The following is a 19,810-nucleotide window of genomic DNA, read 5'->3' as shown; positions in this document are numbered from 1 at the left end:
GGGCTCCCTCTCCATCCCCCGTACAGTAAGTGATTAATTTGCCTTTTTTTCTGGAAATACAGAATACCATAGACTGTGCTCCAAGGGAAAAAAAACTTTGATTTTCACACTGTGATTGTATCCACAATCCACAATGAACAAAGACTATTTCTGTTAGTCTGAAAGGCAAGGAGCAGGGTCCTAAAAGGGGTTTAAGCACTGCCAAAGCACTGTTTTCTGGCCAGTGACACCTTGGGTTAGCTTAACATTGATTTTAGCATTGGGTTTCATTGTCAGATCCTAAAAAACATGGTTTTATGTATAACTTTTCATAAGGGACATGAAATATTTCTGTATCTTTGATGAATAATAGACAACAGTGGATGTTCATTTAGCAATCAACACCAACACACAGCTCTTTGATGCAAATCCCATCATTCCAGATACATTATGATGTACCAGTATGTATTATTTGATGTTAAAGACTTAATTTTTTATGGGCTTCTCACACCATTTTTTACCCTCCCTCTCCCACACTCTGTTCTCATCACTTGAACTCGTCACATTCTTATCTGGCATTAATCCACTACCAGTAAAACAAACTGAAAAATTAGGCCAAAACTCTCTTTATTTCTGCCGCGCTAAAGAAAAATATTCAAGAAAGTCATTATGACCTTCTGTCTTTGGACACAGTAACATATGTTACTAATTCAGTAGGGTGATTTGCAGGGAAATTTATATTTCATTAGTTTTCGGAACTTTATTAGTCTTGGGGTTCAGACTGTGTGGTATACACAGCATTACATTTTAATTCAGTGTAGTGTTAACCTGCGAGCCTTGTACATCAGCAGTGGTGTCTGGAGTATTAGCTTTTACATGAGTACTCTGCACTTATTATTGGAAATGACATCATCTAGGATGTCTGAGATGAGGTATCATTTCCTCTCCCTCAACAATAGGTGTAAGCTCACTTTTAAAATGCATTTAAAAAACCATCTAAATTAATTATGTCTCTGTTGGTTACTGCAGAGCATTGTTCTCAAGTCTAGTGCACCAGGCTTTCAGACACCGGTTTCAGTTCCTGGTTGAATTAAGTCACCGGATTTGCATGGAAATGACAGTATGCCTATGTCTGTTTAATGACAATCAGTCTCTAGGTACATTAATAAATTTGTTGCAGGGCCACATTGTGCTCTAGCCCGCATGGGAAAAGAATTAAAAAAATAAAATCTGGATTAAATACATTTAGCAATCAAATGTAAACGTGAGAGTAGAAAGCAAAGTACTGTACAGTCCAGAAAATATTTATTTTCTTGAAAGGAACTACCCAACTTAATATGTTATTTTCTTTAATGGTAGATGCTGATTAAACAGAATTGAATGTGTGTATCGATACCATTTTGAAAAATCTCTGGGTGTCATTTTATGAGGATACCAAGCCCTTTAGAGAAGCTCCAAAATGAAAGATGTGAACATAGTTAAATGGAAAAAGGGGCTCCAGTGTGTGAATTGTTCTGCCTTTAAGCATTTCTGTAAGGGTAACACAAGTTGTTACAGGGGTTATAACAATTTAAGTACAGTATGACACTCCATTCCCAAAATGATTCAACCTAAGAGAGTCCAAAAGGGGAAGCAATTTCACACAGGGAAACCCCGCAAGGGGGCTCTCTAACATGATCTGTAGCCTCCTCAAGCCTTTCATAAAACTACATCCATGTACAAAAGCAATTTACTGTTTCTGTCATGCTATGATTTGAGATTCAGGAGCTTTCTTTTACATCAAAAAGCACTCTGGGAATGCTAGCCCAAGGGAAACCTCCTGTTCCATTGTTCCTGTACGCCAGCAAGCATTGAATCGCTTTTTCTGCAAACTTCCCACTGGCATTTGGCCAGCTAAAGCTCACTCTGGAATTTTGTAATCTAGAAGCTGGTCTGATAGAATCAATATTTGACACCCAAATGGCTTTCACCTATGCATCTCATATGTCATTGGCATTACAAACTACTTTAAACATCTCATCATGTTTCTAAGGAAGACACGTTTAGGTAATCAAATAAGCATGTTTCATTTCAACCTGTCGCACAGTTACACTTCTGCACCAATCTTCAGGCAACAAAAACAGGTAGACTTTGCTCCTGTGCACAAAGCAAAGCACAAGCAACCAAGTTTAATTAAGTAGTGGTGGACAGACACATACTGTACCACACAATAGGTACCTGGATTCTCAAAGGTGTTTTGGAGTACTGAAACTAAAATGACACAAGTGTGGCTTAATGTCAGCTCTTTCCATAAGACCCATCACTGGCAGCTCTACATAAGTTTAAAATCTGCAGTCTGGGGGCTACAGGGCTTGATCTGCTCTCTGAGTAGAAATCCTAAACACATCTATTCAGGAGCGTTCATTCTCTTGGGTTTTCTACACCTTAGCTTCACAGATTCTGCTCAAGTTGAAATGATTGCTTTGAAATGCATCATACATTCCATTGATCATATGCATAATCTCAAAAAGGAATGACAGCTGTTAGAGTATTTAATAAACCAGTTCATGGGTTAAACTTCAAATGCATGGTTTTCACTAACCTTACATTTCACCATGTCTCCATTGCAAAATTCTTCAGAGATCAGTTTAGTCACTTGAAAAAGCTTACAGTTTTCACCCATTTTTCTAGTTTATATATTATACACTTAAAACAAAAAGAAGAGACACTAAATAAACTTGCACATAAACCACATGTAGATGTGGTTTTTAACCAGAAATGATGATGCGCTGGATTGCATTTAAAAAGAAAAAAAAATCATGTACAAATATTTCCATGGCTCCTGTGGCCTTCTTCTAGCATTGTTCTGGCATGAGCTCATATGTGTGGCTAGTTTGTGCTTTCTCAGCACAGTTCCCAGCCTTTACATGTCGACGTCAATGCTATCCAAACCATCTTCCAAACTCCCCCTGCCGACACTCTCTCCTAACCTTTAAACAGCAATGCTTGTTTTTGAGGGTAGAAAAATGAACCATGGCATTTCTCAAGACTGTGTGTCTGCAAAATGTTTAGATAATTCCAGTTTCCATTAAAAAAAGAGCTCCATCAATAGCCCCTAGGCAGAGCTGCGCAGTGTGACTAAGTGGTAAGTACTCCACATAGCTGGACTTCAGGTTTTAAGAGATGAACCTTGCTCTTATACTTTGATGCTATGCTTGGCAACCTGTTAAATGTTAGAAAGGGAAGATAAGAAAGATTAGATTTGTGTTTTCATTCAAAGCCAGACATAAACTGCTGTTGGAGTACATCCCTGACTTAATATTGCAGACCAGACCAAAAGGGTCAGCTACTGAAATCAAGACTGCAAAATGCTAATATCATATTTTGATTCCTGATTTGACAGAAGTAAGAATCTGTATCTCAACCCTTTTCTAATTCCATGACGTTTCGACTTCAAATCAGTGCTAATGTGTAGCAGAGCAGCCAGATAAATACACATAAAAAGCTCTATAATGAAAGCATTGTTACACAAAGTGCAAAAGTACCTCGAAGATTGTTGCCAACGAAATCAGGACGTCCCAATCAAACACAGTCAATTAAACACAACAATAAGGTTCTATGGCATTTATGTTTAACCTTTCAGATAATTGCCTGGACAATGTTTGCTGACTTGTAGAAATATTAAGCCAGTGAACAAAGGTGTTCTGTTTAGAAGGTCAACTACAATTGCTTACAACTGTGTCTTAAAAAATAGCTTAATTACATATCCCAAATTTCAAGGCCATGCTATGTCCCATGTTCAATAAAATGTCTCTTAAAGTAGGTTTCAACAATGTTCTTTCCAGCTACATTAAGTACTGATACAAGTAACCACCTAAATTAACTACCTAAATTATAAATGCAGCCCATTAGCCATGCCCAGTAGTGTTGTAATAATGAAGTGGGTGAACTGCCTAGACAGTTTGACTTGAAAAACTGCACTCAGCCAGGAGAAAAAATCATTAAATAAATAGCTGACCAAAACTCCGTAGGAAAGTGTCTCTGTGCTGCTAACCCCAGGGCTTATAAATCTCCATTAAATTCAATTCTAATAATGCAAACATTAGGGACGGAGTAGCCAGAAATAGCTCTTTCCTGCAAGATGTGGAAGAGATTAGAACAGAGGGGGAGCAGGGAGGGGAGCCGGAGAAAGGGAGAGGGGGAGGCTCTGTGAAAAGGAACTCATAAAAGTCACATTTGTTGGGGATGCATGAGGAAGTGAAGCCAGCTTTGGCACACGTGTCCGCGGTGCTAAATTAACTGTTAACACAAATAATCAAAGTGCAGGGCCCATTGAGCACTGGCGCCAGTGAAATGAGGGAGAGGCTGGGTCAGAGCTGCCTCCAGAGCCGGCCTAGCAGGTGGAGACCAACCAGGGACTTTCACAGGATGGAAGTGCTTACAAAACACGCTGACCCACTGACAGAGGAAAGCACCGCTGCACTCCTGCTTTCCAGCTATTGTGTACGGGTACCGCTCTTTTTATAACTTGCAGCAGTCCAGATCTTGAAAGTCACAGGATGGATGAATCCTGCCCTTGCCCTTATATGGGTTTCGGTGTCGCCTAAGATGCACTGCTACCAAACAGGCTCTGAGTTAAACCGGCCTGTGGCGGCCAACAAAAAAAAAAAGGGTCCAGCAGGGCTGTTTCAGAGGGGGAAAGTAGGACAATTAGAGAAGGTTGGAGGGCAAACTGTGGCTACAGAGCAGTTTCCTGTGTTGAAAAAGCCCTCCAGTTCATTAGCTAACAGCTTGTCCAAAAAGGCTCCACAAACAGAGAGTGATACAGAAAAGTTCAACAACACTTAGTTCCTAATAAAGGGCACAGAGACTGTTTAAAATCCCACAAGACTCCAATAATCTGACACACATGCAGTAGACATCTGAGTCAGCCTATTCTCAGCCACACTGGAGGGTGATATTATCTAAGTAACCTTTGCACTTCACCCAGGAGAGGTCAGGGGATAAAGTCCCTGAGGAACGTGCTCCTCTGATTGCGACATGTAACGTGACCGAAAATATTCATTGTTCACTCCAGAAGAAATGTTTAATCTTTTTTTGTAAAGCATAATTTTGCAAGAATACTGTTTGAACCCCTGGTACAATATTTAATGAGAAGGAAAATACAGGAATTTAACTGGCCCTATATGGGAAGAAGTGGGCATTAAATGAACATTAAGTGTGACAACTTTGTTAAATTGATTTTTGATTTTGCTTTATTATTAAATGCAACAGGATATCATAATATTTTACGAAAAAATACACAATGATAGATCAAATGTTTCCCATTTTATGTTTTGTGGTTTTGGCATTGCAGTTACCTGTATGTTAAAGTGCTTATTTATCTTTGTAATTTAATAATAAATTGCTACAATTTAAATCTCTTCCAGACTTAATCAGTATGACTGATTGATTACCCGTTATTTCACTCTAATCAGTGAGAAGAACAGTGAACAGCTTTGGGGGTTACTTGCACTAGTCTTAAGAAACAATACTTAGCTTAGAAAAGGTGCAATTCTTAAATTCCTTGTTCTTGTTGTCAGTGTAAGGCCAATTTAAATTGGTCCTTTTCCTCAGAGAATAGCATTTACAATGCTGTTCTTGCGATCATAACGGGATCACACAAGACGCCAGTCTATCGCAGGGCACACACAGACACAAACACACACACACTCACACCAGCACCAATTTTCCCAGAAGCCAATTAACCTGCCAGTATGTAGGTTAACCTAGATACAAGGGAAGAACCTACAAACTGCACACAGCTAACACCCCCAGGTCTGGAAATGAACCCAAAACACTGCAAGGTAAAAATGCAAACAACTGGGCCACAATGCAGCTTAAAAAAAAGGAAGTTTTACTATTGTTTTACCTCACTGTCTAGATAGAAGATGTTAATGATGTGTCAATGTTAACACCCATGTATTGTCCATAACTAGCCTCATCAAACTCAGCACTTCCCATTCTATATTTATATCCATTGTGTGTCTATCAATAGTTTTTTTCTCCACTTGCACTTGCATATAACACTGTGTCTACATTCCACATTCACACACAGACAAGTGTTTGCCCAGTCTTGAATTTGACCTAAATCTCCTTATATTTAATTTTGCTGATTCTGCACTGTGTGCTAATCCTCCTCTTTTTGGTATCATGTGTAAACTTGACTGGTTTATTGACAACACCAGAATCTAGAGCATTGAGATAAATTAGGAAGATCTGTGATCCCAATGCAGATGCATGTGGAGTGTTTATGAAAGCAGGATGGAATGTTTTCATTACATGAAGTGCTTAGACCCTTGCATTTTAAATATTGTTGGCACTCATTTACTGTTTTGGAAAGACAGTACTTTCATTTTAGCATTGCATTTACTGAACCAAACCGACAATCCAGTACATGTAAGAACACACACCATTCTGCCATATTTCTACCCCAGCAAGCAACAGCCGCAAGGCAGGGTACACCCTGGACAGGACACCAGTCCATCACAGGGCACACACAGACACAAACACACACTCACAACAGGGTCAATGGTTTTTTTACAGAAGCATATTAGCCTACCAGTATGATTTGGGACTTCGGGAGGAAACCAGAGCACCTGGAGGAAACCTACTCAAACACAGGGAGAAGATGCAAACTCCACACCAGTGGCACCACGAGGAACTGAACCCAGGACACTCGCTGCAAGGCAGCAGTGCTAACCACCGCACAGTGCTCACCCCAAACCTTTCGAGTCTGCTTTTTTTCATGTTTTTAGTGGTAACATTTTGCATGCTTGTCTGGTTGTTCAGACGTATTAAGAAACGCAAAGCCTTACAAAACACAGCGCAATGTGTCCTACCACAGCTGCAATTTTGTTATCACAGATTAAGGCTGCTGTTGCTGCGAGGCTGAGATTCTCAGTGGAGGTATTGCGGTGAGCTGGCAGGGGTTTAAAGTCAGCTATTCCAGACAGCTGGAATGGGAACGACACCTCCAGTGGAGTGCCCATTGAGATTTGCAGTGCACAGTTTAGCCTTCGGCATTGAAGAAGGGAACCTTGGAACAATGGATCCTTCATTCTAAGAAACAAATTCCATCTGTACGTGTTTACAGCTCTGATTTGTCATGATTGCACATTACTGACACTGCCAACGCGAGATAAACCATGAGTACTGCACGGTACTCTACAGTACAGTAAAGTCTGCATAACCCCACACTTAGCACAAAATAGAAAGTTTCTACTACGGTTACAGCAAATCAGGAGGTCATACGAATAATTAAAAAAATACTTTAAGAGCCTCTAAGGTTTGAAAATATTTGAAAGCCAAATCCAAATAAAAAAAAATGTAATAAATGAAAACAAAACATTTGAAACATAAACTGTACATTATCCAGCACTGCCATTGTGCAACATTGTCAATAAAGAGCTGCTTTTTGTCTCACAGTTCCTGCACATACAAATCGAGGCCAATTCTGAAATTTCCTTGAAAAACGAAGTATTATAGTTCTGGAGTTTCACAACTTCTTACACAATACCATAATAAGTGTTTCTAACACAAAATATTCACTGCATAGGGAGAGCGTTTCGGTTCACCAAGCTCTCCTCTTCAAGCGCTTTAATGTTTTCCAATAAAGGGGCAAGTTGAACATGTTCCGAAAAGAGAAAAAAAACAGCTCAAGAAACAAGATCACTGGACTCTGACTCAACAAGTTTTTTGTTCCGTTAAGAAACTTTTTTTGAGCCCTCAGAAAATTAATAATAATATTACTCATGGCATGGCTGATAGACAGGGAATTGCAACCCATAGAGCTGGATAAAGTTTGAGGCTTGGCTGGTACACATAGGGGATTTGATTTTTTTATAAATACAGCAAAAGGGAACCCAAAATCTTTTTCATTTAAGAGCAATTAACTGGATCCCAGAATCGCTGGCTCCAGAAAGCCGCTCAGCTTTTTGTTTTATTACCCATTTCCTTTCCCCTTGCGCCAGCAGAAGGAATGCGTTCTAACACTTTTCAGAAAAAAAAAAGAAAAAGAAAAAGAAACCCACACTTATTACGCCAGATTTATATTGGGGCCACCACCAGCAAGTGCCAGTCAGTCAGTGCTTTTCTGAACATGTGAGGCATAGAAAAAAATGGACCAGAGCTTAGAACAGTGCTGTGTTCAAACGTTTATGTGTGGTGTAATTAAAAACATCCAGTGGTAATTTAATAGTTCCCACTAAGCAGAGACATGAAGTCTACTGACTTTTCTCTCTGTATAAATAACCCGGAATGCACTGAGTACACAGATTATTTGTTCTCTTCTTCTCTGTTTTTCTGTATATTTTTCATTCCATGTGTGGCCCTTAATACCACTATTCCACACATGGTACAGCATATGAGAGTGCAAAAGGCAGTAAAACATTATTTATTAGATTTTTGCTTGTTACGTTTGTTCTTTTTAAGTGCCAGCATGATTTTTGAGCAGGGATTTCCCTTCTTGTTTGATGGCTTTTCAGTGTATATGCTTTAAAAAAAATGATAAACACAGAAGTATAAGCACACTGAATAAGGCAGGTTTGAACATCCTGTTGCTGTAATAATGCCGTTAATCTGCCTTGAAACCCAGAGAGAAATGATCATATGGTTTCAATCTGCCTGCACCCTCCAAAGAGAAAAGGTTAATGCTGTTTCTTTATTTTACTGTAAATTCATAAACTAAACACATAACAACCATCAACAGTTTCCTGAAAGAAAACCACCCAAAAAGCTGTGAAGAGCACATGATTTCTAAATGCATGATGGGTACTTTTTTGTGTATGCCTTCTTCACAGCTTATGATAATATTTTTAAGCAATTCTTATACACCTTAAAAACTGTCTTTCTAGAATACTGCATTCCTGGGGTCTTTGGGCCGACACTCAAAACTAGCACACAGGGGAAAACACTAAATGTGACCATTTTTATTAGTATCAGAGATTTGAGAAGCTTATATCTTCAGGACTGGCATGTATTCATCAAACCTTAATTAATAGAAACCCATGAAACACTATTAATTTTTTATTCATTCATACACTTTGTGTAATTATACTTCAATTACGTTGTAATCAGGGATATTTAAGATGTGTTGCTGTAAATGCAAGTCGTTCAGGGGAATATTTCTTTTTTAGGAGTATCTACAGTTCTAGTATGTCATTTCCATGCAAAAGGTATTCTTTGCAATACAAAAAAGCTTTACCTCATAACTGTAGGATTATACCATGGAAGAGTGTTCCACACTGTATGCAAAAAAATATTCTTAACACCTATGTTTTTTAATTTGATTTTTTCATTTTACTTTAATTTTGCTGAAGACAAATAAGAACTTATAGAACAGCGACATAAAACAAACTGAAACAAACATTTTTATTTGATGCACTGCTTAAAGAGCATGTAATGCATTTTACATCACTGTAAAACTTCAAAAAAATGATCCAAAACATGAACCCTTTAAAATAAATGGATGACTCAGTATTTCTTTAAATTTAGCTTTAAAAAATAATACTATACATAACTGAAAATTACAGATGTGAAGGAAAATGCTCATAGGCAATGCATACATATCTGACCACATCTAACATCAATGTGAATTAAATTGTTCTGCATTAAAAATAAGAAAACGTGAAAGCTCTTTTCCAAAATTGCGCGCGCGCGCGCGCGTGTGTGTTTGTGTGTGTGTGTGTGTGTCATTCTAAAACTTTATTTGAGACTTTTCTAACAGACTTTGCTAAGCATAACTCTTAGATTAAGTCTTTCAATGTCCAAAGCAGGAAAACTTCATCTAGTACCCTTGGGTTTTAAAAATATTTCAATCTTAACTTGCTAACTTGTTTTTTACATGGAGCAATCACTTTTTCCTTCTATTCAAAATGACATTGGTTTGTTGCTTTGTTTTTGAAAAGTATAAATCTTGTTTTACTTTTGTGCAGATTACTTTTCTCCACGGCCAAGGTATGGAGGACCAACACCTCCAGCCTGTTCACAAGTGAATACATTATTTTTACAGTACAAGCACAAGGGAGACCTGACCTTCTAACCCTGAGGTCTAGAGGTGAAGACTTGCTGGGCTTACTATGATGAGCTGGCTCCACCGACCAGCTAGCAGACTCGCTAGTGTCTGTGTTCCTTGTCACATTCTTTCCCAACTTAGATCACTCACCAATACAACTGCCCAGACATATGTCAGCCAAAATTAATGAGCCATTTTATACCCTACATCCATTTTACCGCACATTTTACACTATGTACAACTCTACAGCGATAACAAAGGGGACCCCCAGGATTGCTACAAGTGTTTGCATGTTTTTTTGCATATTACACATGCCTTTACTAATAAAAATAGACATTGTCAGGTTTCGCACACACAGACACACAAATGGTTTTGTTTAGGTAGAAAAGCAGCAAAAGCCACTCTGTTCTGGCATCAAAAGCTGCTTACTGTAATGAACAATGAGCCTCCGGATAATTAAAAAATGGTCTATCTGCCGTCAGTCCATTTTACAATATGTGTGATTGGTCAGCAGTGTCATGTTATATGATGGTTTTGGCATCTGGAAAAATGTGACATATACAGTATATGGTATCCCAGCAAGTGGTGACACTACTACCAGTCTTTCTAACAGGACACCAGTCATGGCTGGAAAGCTATTTGGGGACCTTTTTCACTTCACTGGTATGGAAAATACAGATGCTTTACCTCTGCTTTGAATTGTCAATAATTATTACTATTTCACAACATCAGAACGGCTTAGAAATGATGGGGTTGATAGTGCCTGAGATGCATTGGAATCCGATAGCAGAGGCATTTTGTAATGGGGATGGCTAAAGTACAAAACCTGATAGCTCGCTTGGCTTTATCAGGCCGAGCTTCAGACAGGTCTCCGAATCTCCTCGCTTGAGTGGCTGGTGAATCACAGGGCTGCCAGTGGCCACACAATGAAGCAAAACAGACATTCAGCCTTAGTAGGGAATCATACTGGTATTGTTTCAATCCCTTCATAGTCACACATACCTTTTCAGTAATATTAAAGATATTGGCATGGTTGTGGCAGGCTGTGGCAACATGTTAAAGACAGCAAAATAGAGCACTCTGTCCAAAATTTGAATGTCCTGTACCAGTTCATGTTTCATGAGGTTCTCTCAGTCCTTGGGGTTTTAATGTTAATAACCAAGGCTCTCCTGCTCTTTAAGGCATTTCACGTGAATAAGGAGACAATGTATCATTTTCCCAGGCAATGTGCATCGCAGGAACATTAAATATACAAACGAACTAAACATTAACCACCTTGTAGTTCAGGTGGGTAGCTGCGTCAGCATGCGTAGGCTGCAAAGGAACAAGTAATAGGTTTATTCCATGCTGAGAAAAAGAAGAAAGAGAACACAACGTTTCGGCCGTGGAGCCTTCTTCAGGTGTGAGTTGAAGAAGGCTCCATATTAACCACCTTGCATCTCTGAAGAGTACTTGCAAATTGCTTGATTAAAGGAACATCTCTCTGGAACTAAGCAGTCAAGATAGATTGTAGTTTTTTTATGAAAGTGTAGCTACACAAATGTGCTGCATTCAATTTAACACCAGAAGGGTGGTCTGACACTAACTGTCCAAATGGGTACAACACTACTACTACCGGCAACAGTACTAGAAATCGTTTTTCACTTCATGTGAATTTGTGAAAATTGAAAAGCAACCTGAAGAGATGGAAAGTGCCTCAAAGAGTTGGCAAAGAAGTCTACTTTGATTACTTTGCAAAACCCAAGACTATAACCTTTCCATCTCCACTGCACAGTCCATCACTCATCTTTAAGGTGAAAAACCAGCATCATGTGATCAGACTGACCTACTCTACAGTTCACCACTATATACTGTCAGCACGGAAACAGGGCTGCTTGCGAAGAACAGTTGGAAAATCATCAGTTTTGTAACATTCCTATCTCCCCACTACAAGTCACCATCTTGTCTATAATGCCCTTTAATGGAACAAAATATTCAGGAATGATTATTATGTGTACGTTTGTTCTAACGTTTCCACTATGATTGTAAAACATGTATAAGAGAACATGATGCACTAATGTAATGTGAGCACTCAATTTTGGATCAATTCTTTTCAGTGCTGGGCAAAGCATACGCTACTCCAAAGTCTGTAAGCTCTTGAGAAGCCTGGACAGTGACGTCACTACAGCATGTTCCTTATACAGTTTATCTTAAGCACTGTTATACTAAATCTCTATAAAAATCTCATCTTTAAACAAGCACTGATTATTTTTAATTCTGCTGCAATTTACATGTTGTGCCTGCAGATTAATTTACTTCACTGAACAGCCAATACAATTACCAGCAAAAAGAACGTGGGCTCATTAGATGGATTCCTCATTTCTTTTTCCCCCAAAAAAGTTTTTCCAAAGCACCGCACCATTTTCTTCATATAGTTGTTTTACAGTTTTAGACATTAAACCTTTGAAGCAGAAAGTCAGCCAGCTAACTGTTGGATATTTTATCTCGTGAAATGTTACAACAAATTTTGAATGCCTCTTATTCTAAAATTAAATATTGTAGAGCACATTTCCGAGCGCAGTTACAAGCTGTCATTCAGACCATGAGCTGGAGGCTCAAAAATAATTTTGAATCGTTCTTTGATGCTATGATTTGAATGTGCAATGATCGAGATGTGTTTGCTGATCCTTGGCTTGTATTGTTATTCATTTGGCTGATGCTTTTATTTAAAGGAACTTACATTTGTTCCCATGTACTGTATACAGCTGAGCATTGTACTAAAGCAATCTTAATGAAGTACCTTGCTCAAGGCCACAACAGTGATGCCCTACCTGAGACTTGAGCCCACATACATACGTTTTTTCCAGATGGAAAATTGCTTTGAACAAGATTTATATAGCTTCCATTTATCTATTTTTATTGATTCTGTTTATCCTACTATTTATGCTGAGTATATTACATTTTTCTATAAAGGTGTTTATAAATAGGTGCAAAATGTTTAACAACAGTTCTTTTTGCATTTAATTTTATGTATTCTTTGAAATTAAATTCAAAACTAAAACCATTCTTTTAAAGCTCCCTTTGTAAGATATTTATAGCAACAGGGATAATAAAACACTCTTTATTCCTGATGACAGTTCTGAATTCATGGCCAAAGCTGTGCAACTACTAAAAAAGTGGGTAATATTTACTGTGTAGTCACAGAGTCTGTTTAACTGCTCTGAACATCACACATGTAGGAAAAGCCATTCAGATGCAATTTCAATAAAGACATGTAATCATTACTTTTATATGGTTTGCCTTAATCTTCAGATACCTCATTAACTTTTACTGACAGAACATAAAAGAAATCCTTAGACAGCAATAAATTACTTCCAAGTGTCCACTGTTATGTCTCAGAAAGGCATTTCTTTGGATATCAAATTAAAATACAAAGGCAGGGGTAAGTACTGACAATCTAAGGCAGTTCCTACACTAACATAATTCTAGCAAAGTTTCCTAAATATAGTAAATTAAGCATGTCATTCCTTTTCAACGTGTAATGTAATTATGTTCAGATGCAGCCTCAGAGATAACCAAATCACTGCTGCGCATGTGGCAGTTCTGTTACCACACTCTGCACTGAAAAATGCAAAGTCTCTGGGAAACTTGAGCAAGAGCAACCGAGTGATTCTGTAAACCTGGGAGTGCAGCGACATCTAGGGGACATTTACTTCCAGATGTTTAGGATTTCGCATCGACTTTGATTATTGTCTTCCAACAGGTCCCCTTCAGTCATATTGATATCTTATATGGCATATTAATGTGAATCTTTCAGTATCTGCATTATACATTTGCAAAACGTCTGTGACAAGTTTAGAAATGTGGATTGCCATCACATTTAGAAATCAAACCAATCCTATAAAAAAGGATTTCAAATCTTAGATGCAACAGAAATAATGACTCTAGAAAGTGTAGTTTTAAACAAGTGGCAGCTTGGAAGGAACAGGACTTAAAATTGAGGACTCCAATCTTCCAAGTCATAAAAGGGCTTCAAATAGGAAAAGTTTTTTTTCGGTCTGCATCTATTTGGAGCAGCAGCTTAAAACTCAATTCAGTTCAATTCTGTTCATATATAATCCAAAATGATCATCAAACCTGATTTGTGAACAGCCAATTATTCTTCTGAGGAACCTTTCAAACAAATGGTCTGAAACTTGACAAACTATTTAACAACACAATGCACGTCACTAAAGTGCCTGGATAAGTGTGAATGAAATGGCTTGTGGCAACCAGTTAAAACTGATGGAAACTTAAAATGAACAGCCCCAAATGGGATAAATGAGTCAAAACATGAAACGCGATGCTGAGGCTTGTTTCAAAGTCAAAACTTGCAACTGTCCTTAAGAGTTTTTCTTTTTTATTGTTCTTCCAAAAGTTCAAGTTGGAAAATTACAGTTGGAAAGACTGTTTAACTGATGAACTTGAAGCTTGGCAAGTATCATCTGTAGGACAACTTCATTCATTAATAAAAAAATCATAAATATTCCTGCTTCAACCAAGATGACTGTACTCTACAATACATCCTTTTTTTTGGCATGTCTCTGGCACAGTGTTTTTTTTTTACACTTTTTTATGGACATGTGCTGCCCTACACACTCTACAACTATCTGTAATTCTAGTTAATATTTTTAGGTGCATTTACTGGCATAGCGAATCAAAAAACACGATACTATTTGAAATGCAGTATTTTGGCTTATTAACTGCTGGTTTGCTTACAAAATAAATTAGTATGATAATAAAGTGCACTTCTACAAGAACAAGAGATATATTTAGACTTGGGGACCATTGAGGTCATGTTTAGCAGTCCTAAAATCTGAGGATCTAAGGTTACGTCTTAAAATTGCACAGTCAAATGTATCATAATATAGCTACTCAAACTTAAAATCAGGCAAGCGAATCAGCATTTAATGTCAGGGGATCAGAGCTGCACTGCAACCTTTCTATTTGCTCAGAAAAGAACCCTATTAATATTGCTGCCTCATGGCGCTGGGGCCCTGGGTAAATTGCTGGGGTGCTGTCTGTGTGGAGTTTGTATGTTCTCCCCATTTTCACGTGGGTTTCCCCAGGGGAGGAGGTGAGTTGGAGTTTCTTCCCACAGTCCAAAGACATATTGGTAGGTTAGTGTGTGCGCGTCTGTGTCTGTGTCGGGCTGCTCTGCGATACACTGGCGTCCCATCCAGGATGTACCCTGCCTGTTTTTCGGGTTAGGCTCCACTTTCCCCACAATCCTGTATTGGATAAAGCAGTTAGAAAATGTATGGATGGATGGAAGAACTCTGCGGAGTGCTCTGCCTTTTGACAGTACCTTTGCAAGCATCCTAGCAAGTTACTTCCCAAGACTTGTATATATCCCTGTATATATCCCGGATTCGGCTGTCACTGAGATGTGTAAGCCCTTTTTGGTTTATTTTCTTAGAGCTTCCTGAATGAACAGGTGATATTCAAGCTTAGGCTTATATGTACTTATTAACTAACTCTTGTTTAGTTTTTATTAGATCACATCTTTTTCCAGCCTTCTCTGGAAAGACAATCTTACAACTTAGTTAAGATACAATGCTGGTTTCAGAACTCTAGAGCCCTGGGAAACACAACAGCAGATGCAACATAACAAACTCATGGAGGTATATTTAGTTCACAAATGGACAGGCATATATACACATTAATTACAACAGTTTGCATTACAGGCGCACATGGGCTAACTCTTCACTAAAACAATAAATGATCTAACTTGGTGCTACTTTGGAAATTTGGAATGCTTTTGAATCAATACAGTTCATTTTTAAAACAGTCTTTTGTTGAGATTTTCCTGCTGGCCTTTATTTTTAAACATCTGCTTTATTTATAAAACATTAAACCAGAAAGAAATACAAGGATTACTGCTTACTTTCAACCCCATTTGTTGAAAACGCAGCAGCTTGGAAAGGCAGTGTTTATGTAAATCTGTGCAGCTGACACAGACACCATAAACAAAAGTGGGAAATATAATAAACACATTGTTCACGAAGGGAGTGTTTGTATTGAGCGTTGGCGTTGTGCTTACGCAGATTGATGAAGGGATGCTGAGACTCCAGGCCTGTGCTACAGTTCCCAGCAAACTTGTGCTGTTTACAGGAACCGATGATTTTGATGACTTTGTAAAAATGTAAATCAACTGACATCACTTCACACTCAAAATTGCAAAGAAATTCTACATACATGTGCTAAAGGACTACAAAGGGATATTTCTTCTGTAACATAGGGACCAGGGTATCACAGCACTGTATCATTTTTAACTACATGTAATAGGTGAATTGATACTACAGAGAACAGTCCCATTTATGATTATCTACTTTTGGCTAATCATATTCACTGTTTATTGACAAAAAGTGAGACATAATAGTGACAGAGGCTAATATTTCAGTCCTTGGAATTCAGTTCAGTGCTTTATTGCAATAATTACTAAATTGCATCCAATTTGGTTCAGTGAGCCCATACAGACACAGAATAACTATACTGTATACAACATAAAGCCGATAATAGACAACACCTACCCAGCACATGCACAAACCATCCTAAACACACAGCAGTAAGATTAACATTGTTATTAAGAATAACAGTGGGGCTGGATAGAATACTAATACTAATGAGCCACAAATATCAAAATTAAAGTGAAGGGTTTATCCACCTATTTAGCATCCAGGTAGGTGCTGTTATGAAATCAGGTAGTCCCTGTGTTGATAGACCTAAGCCCTTACCAGAGGGCAGGAGAGTGGGCAGAAGTTGGGCATTGTGGGAAGCATCAGTGAGGAACTTCAGAGCTTTGCGTTTTAGTCTAGAGACGTAGAGTGAGTCCACAAGGGAAGGTGGCATCCTACAATTTTGGAGGCAATATACACTACTCTCTCTAGCCGTTTCTTGCCCTGGGTAGAAGTATGGCCATATCACACAGTGAAGGAGATGACAGATCTGTAAAATAGGGTAATTTCTTCCAGTACTGTATATTCTTCACATGCTTTGTGGTAGTTCTAAAGAAAAGGGTGTTGTGTCACTGTTAAAGGTGCTCACAACAGCACAGAGTGAACTCTATGATCCAGGTTATGGGTTCGAGCCTGGACTGTGTGACTAGCTGACTGTGACTGGGATTGCCCAAACAGCAGTACAGAACAGGCTGTGAATCAGATGGGACAAGCTGACCCGGGCTCTCTTGGCTCTCGTAATCACAGTGACCCAAACAGTCTCCCAGGTGCTAGCAGGTAGGCGATGTTGTTAGTAAGGGACAATAATAATAATAATTCCTTACACTTATATAGAGCTTTTCTGGACACTCCACTCAAAGCACTCTACAGGCAATGGGGACTCTCCTCCACCACCACCAGTGTGCAGCCCCACCTAGATGATGCAAAGGCAGCTATAGTGCACCAGTACTCTCACCACACACCAGCTAGAAGTGGGGAGGAGAACAGAGTGATGAAGCCAGTTCATAGATGGGGATGATTAGGAGGCCATGCAACCTTAGTTCTTCCCAGGAGGTCTCCCATCCACATACTGACCAGGTTCACACCTGCTGAGCTTCAGTGGGCTGCCAGGTGTGAGTTGCAGGGTGATGTGATACAATGATGTAAGCTGACCCTACAGTACAGGGCTGTTTTGCCTGTGACATGTAAAAAAAAATACAATTGGCAATTCCAAAACAGTGCAGGTATAGCAATTTAAATACAAAAGACAAGAAAACTTTTAAGCACCTAGATTATCTGTGGCACTTCTCCTCTGATCAAAGTCCTTTAGGTGTAATTGGTTCTTAAACTCCCTTTTAGCAACACTCTTACAACTCCCAGGGGTCAATACATTAACATTGGGAGCCAGAGTACAAATCAATTGCCGTTTGACATTGTACAGTGTCAGGTCACAAAGTAAACGCATTGCATGAAATCAATAGATACAATAGGGACTTCTAGTCTCAGCGCATGTTTGTAAGAGGTTCAAAACAGCATTTCCAAATGAACCATGTGTTGAGCATGATGTAACAGTATAGTGGTGGAGAGAAAATCGATATACACAAGGGGTCATATTCAGGAAAGAATACTTGAATTAATTAGCAGTAAGTGCCAAACCAAATGATCAGATTGAATTGCCTACGACGTGGGGGTCAGCATTACTGCCTCCTAGCTTTTGAGTCCTGGGTTAAATTCTGGCCTAGTGAGCCTTCTGTGTGGAGTTTATGTTCCACCCCATAGCCCTGTGGATCATCACCAAGTGTTTTGGCTTCCTTCCACAGTCCAAATATATCGCACCTATATCAACTGGCATGTCAAAGTTGTCCCCTATGTGCGCTCTGAGATGGACTGGGATCCCACACAGTGCATATCCTGCCTTGTGTTCATTGACTGCCAGGTTAGGTTCTGGATCACTGTATCACCATGTTGAACTAAGTAGTTATTGAGAACGGATGGATTTGTTCTTGTAATTGCATTGTAGACTGCATATCAAAAGTGAATAGGGGCAAATAAATGGTATAAGATTCCATTACTTTCATGTCAAAATGTGGAAAGCTATGGAGGTGTCCTTAGTGAAAGGACTTAAGAGTACACAGCATCACACCTAAGTGTCTCACAGTGTGATCCTACTGTAATTCCAACAAACCAGATGCAATATACAATGCCAGGACTCACCGCCACCAGTTATTACAGTGAAGTCCAATTCAGCTACCACTACAACAATTTACAACTACAGAAATAGCAGATCACACGTGTCCATGTTAGGAAAAATAACAAATCCGAGAGTGAGTGGGTCGCATGTTTTTCTCAATTGGAGGGGCATACACCAGCTAGGACAGTTAGACACTTCGATTTTACTCACCTACCGGCCGAGTTCCATGCTGTCACCCCTGGAGATGGCTGTGAGATTGATGTTCAACTAGTTCCATACTAGGATGTGCTGTAGCTCACACCGGCAAAGGTTCGTTGTGGTTTAAATGGGTGGTAACTGCAGAAACTGATATCTAGAATTGTGAGAGTCATGACACAGCTGCACACTACTGAGATAACATCCTCGAGCTTCCTGCTGTACCCTTTACCCCTCAGTGTTCAGGCGTGTGGGACAAGAGCTCAGCCTGCACAGGTTGTAACTGATTACCATCAGACAAGGAATAATGCAAACCTTAGCAGTACCTCCCAAACTGGCTGCCCACTGTGCATGTCCCACTGGGATATTGATAAAAGGCATCTCCCACAGCTTCACCCTTCTCACCAGACCAACTGCACAGTAAAAACATTCCTAATGTCCCTCTGCTTCAGTGAATCAAATCAATTCACATCTAATTTGTGGACCTCACTACAATTTCTGGGGGTATTTTGTACCTTCCTTTTCTTGCATTTTAAGTAGTCAGTGACTCTTTCTTATGGACTCCCTACAAAGTCCTTGCTCTTTTTCTGATGAGTACACACGTCAGCATAGTTAAGAGACTTTGCAGTGGTATAGACATGCTGAAGAAATAATGGATCACTCCCTGGCCAAACAAAAACTGAACTGTGGAGTCTGCAGCGGCAGGGAGATGGATGATAGACAAAGACAAATATTGACAAAGGAATTTTGGAAAAGCCTTCCCCACAGCCGTGGATCAATACAGAATGAAGGCAGTGTATTTGTGTCAGTGATATTAAAATAACTTTTCCCTAAACAGTGTACAAAAGCCAATTTTACAAAAGGGGAGATAAAGGAGGGTGGATTTTGAAATGATCCCTCAGAAGAACCTATTGTCAGGTACCTCTCTGTTTCACTTGGTTCTTTTTGTTTTCCCTC

The sequence above is a fragment of the Lepisosteus oculatus genome, chromosome 6, assembly GCF_040954835.1.
Source record: "Lepisosteus oculatus isolate fLepOcu1 chromosome 6, fLepOcu1.hap2, whole genome shotgun sequence".
In the NCBI taxonomy this organism is placed as follows: Eukaryota; Metazoa; Chordata; class Actinopteri; order Semionotiformes; family Lepisosteidae; genus Lepisosteus; species Lepisosteus oculatus.
This window is presented reverse-complemented; position numbering follows the sequence as displayed.